This window comes from Plecotus auritus, assembly GCF_963455305.1.
Source record: "Plecotus auritus genome assembly, chromosome: 1".
Lineage (NCBI taxonomy): Eukaryota > Metazoa > Chordata > Mammalia > Chiroptera > Vespertilionidae > Plecotus > Plecotus auritus.
Window position 1 is genome coordinate 25,977,966 of NC_137770.1, and position 10,813 is coordinate 25,988,778.

General features: G+C 43.1%; 1 pseudogene across 1 annotated transcript; it reads right to left on the bottom strand.

Annotated features, from left to right (window-relative positions):
- Positions 1 to 2,238: 2,238 nt before the first annotated feature.
- LOC308245521 (magnesium transporter NIPA2-like) lies at positions 2,239 to 3,323 on the bottom strand (annotated as a pseudogene). The gene has a single exon. The product of its transcript is annotated as a magnesium transporter NIPA2-like (transcript).
- Between the last annotated feature and the right edge of the window lie 7,490 nt (positions 3,324 to 10,813).

The window sequence follows — 10,813 nt, forward strand, 5'->3', positions numbered from 1 at the left end:
GAAAAAGTAGAAAGAAAACTATCCTTGCTCACAGAAGACATAATCATCTACATAGAAAATCCCAAAGAATCAATAACAAAAATAAACAACTCCTAGAACTAATGAGTGAATTTAGCAAGAATACAAGGCTAACACATAAAAATCAATTATATTTCTCTATACTAGCAATGAATAATCAGAAACAAAAATGGAAAACACAATAGCCCCAAAAGCCATAAAATATATGTCAATATTACTGCATGTTGAGTTTTAAATGTCTTAAAAATTGCATCAATTTACATGCTAGCACCTACCGTGTTCTGGCCAATTTTGGATATTTTTCTTTATTTTTTCAGAGCCATTAAAAAAATAAGGCACATACTATTTTATACATATAAAAATACATGTGTGTGAAATATATATATGGAAGTTATATATATGAAGCATAATATATATATGAAGCATAACAAATATATATATGAAGCATAACAATAAAATGAACACCCATGTCCCATCTCTCAAAAACTAAAATTCTCAGATTTATAGACACAGAAAAAAGAATGGTGGTTGTCAAGGGTTGGAGGGAGGGGTGAATTATTTTTTAATGGATATAAAGTTTTGGTTTTACCAGATGAGAAGAATTCTAGAGGTGGATGGTGGATAATGGATGTGCCCTTACATCACACAACAATGTAAATGCCACTGAACTGCACACTTTAAAAAAGCTAAAATGGTAAACTTTATGTTATGTGTATTTTACCACAATTTAAATAAATACAGGGGTTGGCAAAAGTAGATTTACAGTTGTGAGTACATGTAACAGTTTATTTATTAATTATTGTATTATTTATTTGTATTACAATTGTAAGACTACTTTTTTCCATCCCTGAAAATATATGTGAAAAACATCCCCCCCAAAATACTGCCAATACTGTCACATCAATGTGTGCTCTTTTTGTAACTCATTTTCCTGCCTTCTCCCATACCCAAGGATAAACACTAAACTAAATTTTGATTGATGTTCTTTTGCTTTAAAAAATTATTATCTATTTACAATCCATAAATAACATATTCGTTTTTCTTGTTTTGAGTCTTTTACAAGTTGTAATTTTTTACAGTTTTTCACTATGACATTCCTGAAATTTATCCATATTGTTACATGTATCTGTAGTTCTCTCATTTTTACAGCTGCATAATATTCAGTTGTGTGACTATACCACAATTTATGTATTCATTTTCCTTCAACAGATGCTTGGGTTGTTTCCAATCTTTTTTGGGGGTGGGTGGACTATAAGCTCATATACCAGTGGAACAGGTGAGTCATAGTTATGTGAATGTTCACCTTTACAAATAGTGCTAGTCTTCCAAAGTGATTAAATCAATGTAGGCTCGCTCTCTGGCAGGACTTAAAGAATTCCAGATTTACATCTTTACCAACACTTAGTATTATCAACTATTTTAGTTTTGGAGAATCATCCTATATAATAAGAGAGGAATATACTAATTATCCATTATGCCTTGAGGCATAACGACCAGATCACGATCTGCAGGAGGGTGGGGCAGCGAACTACAAGCGGGCGGCAAAAAGCTACAGGAGGGGGCAGGGCAGCAAGCTATGGGGAGCAGGGGGGAAGAAGAGGGCGGGGGGAGCTATAGGAGGGTGGCAGAGAGCTACTGGCACACGGATTCATGCGCAGGGCTACTAGTGTGGATATAAAAGACTGTCTCATTGTGATCTTAATTTGTTTTCCTAATTACTAAGAGTTGTTTATCTTTTCACATGTTTATTGGTCAAGTGTTTTTCTCCTGTGTGAAATATGTTTGTGTCTTTTGCCAACTTTCTTTTGGCTTTAAAAATATATATTTTTTAATATATTCGTAGAAGTTTTTTATTCTTTTTCAGTTATTTGTCTTATAAATACCTTCTCTAAGTTTATGCTTGATTTTTGTTTGTTTGTTTGTTTGTTTTGCTTTGGTTTTAATATGGTCAAATGTATCAATCTTGTCTTTTTTTAAAAAGAAAAATTTTAATACTGCTACAATAATACAATGTTAACAAAAATTGGCCAGGTACTGAGGTTATTTTAGTGAGCTACCATCATTTATATATAAGAAAAGTAATTTCTTGGTCCAAATTAGTGAAACCTTAAAAAAGATTGTCTTTAGAGAACATTATTTGAGAATACTGCTTTTTCCGACACATTCTGATTCTCAAATTCACTTTATAACAACAATTATCAACTTTTGATTCTTTCTTTCTTAAAAAGCTGTCAGATTTCCATTTCTTTGGGAGACATTCTCCCCAGTGTGCTGTTCAATCCCACAGGTTACACTTTCTTCGTTATTATTAACTTCATACATATTAGTGAGATTGCCATTCATCGCTTTTTCATCTTTTCGAAAAGACACGGGAAGGCTTGCTAGACTAAAGCTGACGTCTTTGAAGGCGTGCAACAAGAATATCCCCACAATGATTGTGCAGAAGCCACTCAAGGTGCCGATGATGTCGTCCACAGGCATGTCCTGCCACTCCTTAAAGAGAATAGCTGAGCTGAGCAGGTCAGCACGGAGGTGGTGAAGAAGACGTAGTAGATGGGGGTGACGAGGGAGGTGTTGAGTATGGCCAGAGCCCTGTTCGGGTAGTTGATCTGCGTGCTCACACAGACGAGAAGGCTCAGCAGCAGGGCCCAGGCCAGGGGGTGCTGCAGCACAGGCTGGCCAGCAAACAGCTCCTTGTTAGCTATGCCCAGGCCCTTCGCACAGGAGACCGAAAACGCTCCAATCACAGAGCAGATTGTGATGTACACGAGAATGTTCGTCTGTCCACGGCGGGGTCCCACCACGAAGATTAGTATCAAGGACACAATGACCACAAGTGCTTGCGAAGACCACAAAACCTGGATCCCAGAGCTTGTGTGACATCTCGTTTAAAGTCTCGATCTCCTCTTCCTTTGGCGCGTGAATGACCATCACTGTGGAGCCCAGGATGCTCAGCAAGCACCCAATCTTCCCGGGAAGAGTCAGCCTTCCATTGAGGAAGTATGAAGAAAGAATGGCACTGACCAGGACGCTGAGAGCTCCCAGCGCAGTCACGAGGGTGGCTGGGGCAAAGGCGTATGCGGCAAAGTTGGCCACCTCACCGGCTCCCACTGAGAGCAGTCCAGCCCACCACAGCCACTCTTTAAGATATGCATGGCCACCTTGACCTGCTCTCATCGAGCCTTTGCGGGCCAGTCGCAGAGGCCTTTCTTTTTCAAAATGAAGCTCCCTCCAGTGAAAATGCTGGAGCTCGTAGCCAGCCCCAGACCAATACAGAAGTCATACTTTCCGCGCCCCGGACTCATTGCGGTTGTTATTGAAGAGGTGCCTGGGAGTCACATGGGTCACAGGACTGAGAGGCTGGTGCTGGAGGCGAGGATGCGGTTTTCAACTCCCGTGGGCAGGCCGACCGCGCAGCGCGGCTTCCCCTCTGGTCACCGCCGCCCACACCCTCACACAGCGGAGGGGGCCGACCTCCCCTGCGCTCGAGCGGCCAGCGCCTCCGTTGCCGTCCAGTGGGAGGTGCAAGCCGGGTGAGCCGTCTCCTCCATGGGGAGCCTCGAGGGCTACAACCTCCAGTCCCAGCAACCGCCTGCCCGTACCAGGGACCGCGCCAAGTGGAAGAGCAGACCCTGAGCGCGGCCGAATGACCTCAATCTTGTCTTCCATAGTTAATACTTTCTTATAATTAATGCCTTTTGTGTTTTATTTTAAAAAATCATTTTCTAATCCAAAGTCATAAAGATAATCTAAATATTTCTTCTAAATATTTTAAAATTTTGCCTTTACACATAATTTGGAATTACTTTCTATGTAGGGTGAGAGGTGGGAATCCAATTTTCTTTTTTCATTCTTTCTCTAGTGATTTATATATATTTCAGAGAGGAAGGGAGAGGGAGTGAGAGACAGAAACATCAATGATGAGAGAGAATTATTGATTGGCTGCCTCCAGCACACCCCCTGTTGGGACTCAAGCCTGCAACCCTATCATGTGCCCTGACTAAATCAATATGAGAGACACATCAATTGGTTGCCTTGGCAGGCACCCGCCCCAACTGAGGCCAAGGATCAAACCTGCAACCCAAGTATGTGCCCTTGACTAGGACTTGAAGCCAAGACTCTTTGGTGCTAGGGCAGACACTCTAACCGCAGAGCACACCAGCCAGGGTAGCTCAGTCAGTTTTATAATTTCCTCTATGTAGGCCTTGCACATCTTCTTCAAGAGTTATTCCTATGCACCTTACATACTTTTTGCCATTGTAAGTGATTATCATTGTTTTCATCATTGCCAAATTGATAGAGAAAATTTTTTTAAATTAGTTTCAATTTGCATTTCTCATTAATTATTAATCACGATAAACATTTTTTCATGTTTATTTACCACTAGAGGCCCGGTGCACGAAATTCGTGCACGGGGTGGGGGGGTTGTCCCTCAGCCCAGCCTGCACCCTCTCCAATCTGGGACCCCTTGAGGAATGTCCGACTGCCCGTTTAGGCCCTATCCCACGGACTGCTGGCTCCCAACTGCTCGCCTGCCTGCCTTCCTGATTGCCCCTAACTGCTTCTGCCTGCCAGCCTGATCACCCCCTAACCACTCCCCTGCCAGCCTGATTGATGCCTAACTGCTCCCCTGCCAGCCTGTTTGCCCATAACTGCCCTCCCCTGCAGGCCTGGTACCCCCCAACTGCTCTCCCCTGCAGGCCTGGGTCCCCCCCAACTGCCCCTCCCTGCAGACCCAGTCACCCCCAACTTCCCTCCTCTGCTGGCTGGGTCACACCTAACTGCCCTCCCCAGCAGGCTTGATCGCCCCCAACTGCCCTCCCTTGCAGGCCTGGTTCCTCCCAACTGCCCTCCCCTGCTGGCCATCTTGTGTCCACATGGGGGCAGCCATCTTGTGTGTTGGAGTGATGGTCAATCTGCATATTACTCTTTTATTAGATAGGATAGAGGCCTGGTGCATGGGTGGGGCCAGCTGGTTTGCCTTGAAGGGTGTCTTGGATCAGGGTGGGGGTTCCCTTGGGGGGTGGGGCGGCCTGGGCAAGGGGCCTGTGGTGGTTTGCAGGCCGGCCACACACCCCCTGCAACCCAAGCAGAGGCCCTGGTATCTGGGACTTATTTATCTTCTACAATTGAAACTGTAGCCTGGAGTGGCAGCAGCCATTTCTGTTGGGATTTATGTATCTTCTATAATTGAAACTTTGTAGCCTTAAGCGGAGGCCAAAGCAGGCCAGGGCTGTAGAAGCTTGGCTTCCTCCATCGCCGCGGGCAACCCTAGCCTCTTGCTCTCTCCAGCCCTGTGGCTGATGCCATTTCTGTTGGGCTTTATTTATCTTCTATAATTGAAACTTTGTAGAATTGAGTGGAGGCCTGGGCTGGCAAGGGCAGGCGGAAAGCTTGGCTTCCTCCATTGCCAGGGAAACCCAAGCCTCCCTCCTGCTCTCTGTGGCTGCAGCCATCTTGGTTGGGTTTATTTGCATATTCCCTCCTGATTGGCTGGTGGGCGTGGCTGGTGGGTGTAACGAAGTGATGGTTAATTAGCATATTACTCTTTTATTAGATAGGAAGATAGGATTTGTGTTTCTTCTCTTATGAGTTCCTGGTATACATGGTTAGCCCATCTTTCTTATGTGATATATGGTAGACTTTCTTATTGCCCACCCAATACCCGTTTATTTCTTCCTTATTAAAAGAACTGTTTTTGTGTAGTTTTTTACTCAGAGGGTAAGAGGTTTTAGCTTATGGGTAAATCCTGGTTCCATACTTTCACTCATTTTCTGGTTAGTGGGATATGACTGTGGTTCATTTTTTGGAGAGGTTTCCTGTTTGGGGGGGGGGGGGGAGGACGTGGGCAAACAAACAGAGCCCGGCCAGTGTGGTTCAGTGGTTGAGCATCAACCCATGTACCAAGAGGTCACTGGTTCGATTCCCAGTCAGGGCATATGCTTGGGTTGCAGGCTTGACTCCTGGTAGGGGGCATGCAAGAGGCAGTCGATCTATATCTCATCGATGTTTCTATCTCTTTCCCTCTCCCTTCCTCTCTCAATAAAATATATGTTAAAAAAAGAAAAAACAAAGAAGACTACTTAGTCTCTTCTATTTCTGGTCTTCTTGGATGTGATGCCTAGAGTTACTGCAGCTGTGACAACTTAGATGAACATCCAAGGAAATTATGCTGAGTGAGAAATACCACTCTCAAAAGTATACACACTACATAATTCCCTTAATGTGACATTCATGAAATAGCATAATTATAGAGATAAAGAATAGATTAGTGGTTGTCAGGGTTTAGGGATGGATGGTGGCATGTGATGGTGTCAGTATAAAGTAGTGACACAAAGAATAGTACAGTTGTACCAATGTCATTATCTTGGTTTTGATATTGTACTATAGTTGTGTAAGATGTTATCATTGGAGGAGGCAGGGGGAAGGGAGCATGGGACTTTGGTGTATATTCCTTTCAACCTCCTGTTAATCTACAATTATTTCAAAATAAATAGCTAAACAAAAACTTCATAAACCAGGATTTATAAAATAAAAACATCTATTAAAAATTATAAAGTATTACATTATATTACTCTAGCTATAATTGTTAAATGACTCAGTGCTAAAATAGGCAATAAAAGAGACTGTTTAAAGTCTGCAATTTTTCAAAGTAGGATGCAAAAATAATATATTTGGTGGAATCTCAGCTTCATTTAAAATATATGTTATTCATATGTATTTTTATATATAAATATATATGTACATATGCTCACATGTGCTTATACATACACCTATATATATACACACACATGGTATACCATAACTATCTATATCTATATACTGTATTTACATATATCTCTATCTCTAGGTAGTGTGATTAGAGGGTTTTTAGAGACCCCCTAATTGCCTCAAAAGTAATTCCTCTATAATAACAGAGTTTTAACTGGACATATAGCCACCCAGAAGAAAGACATTTCCCAGTCTTCCTAGCAGGTAGAGGTGGTCACATGACTATGTTCTTACCAATGGGATGGGATGGAAGCGTGTTGCTGATTCTGAGAACCTTCCCTAGGAAATAGCTGGCATGAGTTCTTGGCCTTTTTATCCCTTTCTCTTTGCTCTGCCAGCTTAGATGATGAGGATGCAGTCCACACTGCAGGGAGAGCAGAGTAGGGAGCTGGAAGGGATAGAACTCCTCCTTCTGAGGCCTCTGTGGAGTAGAACTCCGATACTAGCCTGGGCATTTGGACTTCATGTAGCTGCAAACAAAATAAACATAAGTCTTGTTTAAGCCACTGTTTCCTTGGGGTTTCAACCACTTGCATTCATACTGAATCCTAACAAATACAAGAGTTATTTTTATTTGTGTACTGTTCTGTGTTTTCCAAAATTTCTACAATCAACATGTCCCATTTTTTATCAGAAAGAAAAGTTATTTTAAGAAAAATAAATCTTTCATCAGGCCCCTTCTCTCAACCAGGAGCATGATTTTGTTGATTTTCCCAATGTGTCCCAACTTCATAATTATCAAATCATAGTTTCCAAACTTAATTCAGAGAATGAGGTGATTATGATGATAATTCTCAACTGGAGGAAGGAACACTGATGAAAATGTTTGTGTCTTTCTCCTCCTGTTCTAAAGAATCTCCTTTAAGGCCATCGGATCACTTCCTTTTCCTGAAGGGCTTTGACTTAACACTTGGGCATGTGAATGCACTACTGTTTTTATCCTGCTCTGATTGTTTTGGTGGATAAGTCATGTCTCTACGCAACCTGAGAACAAGTGCTATTGTGGTGGACACCTGTTGTTTTTGTCTGTCTTGAACACTCCCTTTCCTTTCGGAACTGCCCCTCCTCATCTCATGACATTCAGGTGGAACTGTCAATCCCAAGTAGCCCTAGCCACAGGGATGGCACACTACTCAGGTCTGGTCAGTCACACTACTTCTAAGCTGATTGGCTGTGCAAAGCCATTCAGTCCTTCCTTGGGATTTGCTATACAAACCCCAGAAGAAAGCAGGTTTCTCTTTGAGGTTATCTGCTATAAGGAGGTCGACTTGGGACTCAATGGCCAGCTTGCCTGCCTCATGGAGAAGGCTTGTCTGCAGAAGAAAGTCAGGCAACTAACTCCCCTAGGAGAAACAGAAGCAAGCAGAGCCAAGTTTTAGAGTGAGAAAGAGCAAATAAGTTGATTATTTGAAATGAGCTGATATAAGCCCTTAGATCTAGCCAGGACTGAAGATAGAACTACCTTTGGACTTCTCAACAAATTCCCTTTGGGCTTAACTTTTTGAGTTTCTAGAGCCTTGACTTAAGCTTCTTTTTTGTCTTCCTGGGAGTCCAACCCTATTTTCAGCCAACGTAGGAGTTCATTATTATTTTATTGATGCTGCTAGACTACAAGCTAATCTTGGTCTATACGTGGATTTATATTTTTGTGGAATCTGTCTCTGTTCTTGAGATTCCCTGCCACTTGAACATAGTTAGTGGCTAGGAATTTGGAGGAAAATTCTGATGACAGACATAGGTAATGGTACAGGGCACGTGATTAGAAAAAAAAAACAACTACCCCATTGTTATTAAAATTGCAGATTAACAGATGCTCTTTATAGATCAACATATGTGATATGTAACAAATATTTAGAGCATCTTTATGCCAAGCACCATATTATATATTAGAAAACAGCTCCTGGCCCAGCTAGTGTGGCTCAGTAGTTGTGCCTTGACCTATGAACCAGGCGGTCATAGTTCAATTCCCGGTCAGGGCATATGCCCGGGTTGCTGGGAGGCATGCAGGAAGCAGCCAATCAATGATTCTCTTCCATCATTGATGTTTCTCCCTCTCCCTTTCTGAAATCAATAAAAAAATATATTTTTTAAAAAGAAAACAGCCCCTGTACTATGGGAAACTCATCCCTTATACTTAAGAGTATTTTGCTTTTAGTTAAAGACTTTTCTATTCCTTATCCCTTTTGTTCACTAAATATCCTTATGAAGTTGAGTAGTTCCAGTCAAGTGATCAGTTATTCCACAACTGATAGGTCCATCCTCAGTGAGAATTAGCCAAGCACATAGGTAGAAAAAACAAATAGCCTGTGATTCTGGGGGAAAAAAAAAAGTGGAGACCAAGGCCCATTGGCCAGTTATCCTCTTGGCTATGGTAGCAGTGTAGTTGAATGTTAAACTGTTGAGAAGCTTGGGTTTGGAGGTCATATGGATCTCAGTTCCAATCTCAGCTCTACCCCTCCCAACTTGTCTGTGAGTGGAGATGATAATAATAGTGACATCTGAAAACAGCAGTGTTCTCAAAGATTTAGAGACATTGTACTACTAGTGATCTTTAAAGCCATAGGTCTGGATTCATTACATAATTGAGAGCATTTATTTAAATCCCCATAAAAGGTGATTTGAGTGTAGTTAATAAGGACCTGGTTAATTTTGAAGACTAGATGGTCCAGAGAAAAATAACACCAGCTTTTATTTCCATAACTCCTCTCCCTCTCTCTCTCTCTCTCCTCTCTTTTAAGACTGAGTCAGTTACTCTTACTACCTGAGAGCATTCAGAACAGCCACAGACCTTGTGTGATGGGATGGCCAAATAAGGAAGCCTAGTGCCCTGGCAGCTTCCCGCCACTCGGTGGGAAAGTGACACAGCGACTAACCTGCAGACAGAGGCTACTGGCGGCTCCCAAAGCCCAAGGCTCACCCTCTCCCTGCTGGCTTTCCTCCTTCCCTGGAATAGTTTCTATCTCTGGTTTGATGCCTGTGGCCAGGAACATCCCTAACAACAGTCATTGTCTAACTTCAGAGTGTGGTTTGATGAGCTGGTTCCTGACCAGAGGGGGGAGGCAGGAAGGAGAGGCTCCAGCATGCTCTCTACATTGTGCATAATATACTGGTAGCAAGTGGAGGTAAGAACTGAGATCAGAAAGGACTTTCCAATCTCAGCTAATTTGGGGGGCTTGGGTAATAAGAATCATAGTGTCTTCCAATTAGTAGGCACACACATCTAAACCAGGGGTGGGAGACTTTTTCTGCCAAGGGCCATTTGGATATTTATAACATCATTTGAGGGCCATACAAAATTATCAACTTAAAAATTAGCCTGCTCTATTTGGTCAAACATTTAATTAACTCACCCCTACTGCCTTGGCAGGGCCAGGCCAAATGATTTCTCGGGTCTTATACGCCCCACAGGCCTCATGTTCCCCGATCTAAACCTTTCAAAACTCTACAAGGTAAATGCTAACTTCTTCATTTTACAGTGGAGGAAGCTTTGGATCGGAGAGGTTAAGTGACATGCCCAGTTATATAGCTAGTGGGGTAGAGCTTAGGTTCCAACCCAGGTATGTCTGTCTCCAGAGATTTCCACAGTGCCTCTGAATTCCACAGCATCCACACCCTTCGTGTCAGAATGGGAGGAATGGCCTTTAGAGTTCAGACAGGAGCCAGGCTTCCACCAGTCTAAGACCTTCAGGATCTTGGCTCTGTGGCCGTAACCTGTCACCTGAGTAAGGAAGCACTGGGTGAGACTAAAGCTGGTACTGAGAAAGCTGAGTGGCAGCCTTCTGAGAGCTGTGCCCGGCCTTGCTAGGATGCCCAGCACACACCTGATGGTGCTGGGGGTGGACAGGAAACAGCCCTGCTGGCTTCTGAATCGCTCCTGTCAGCCCTTACCCGCTGAAGGGAAGACTGCACAAAAGTTCCCAGGGCTCACAGGCCCTACCCTGGGGTGGATGGCCAGTCACACTCCGTGGGAAAGCCGTGGCTCTGGCCTGCCTGGGAGCCACGGTGGTACCGCCTCCTGCCCACG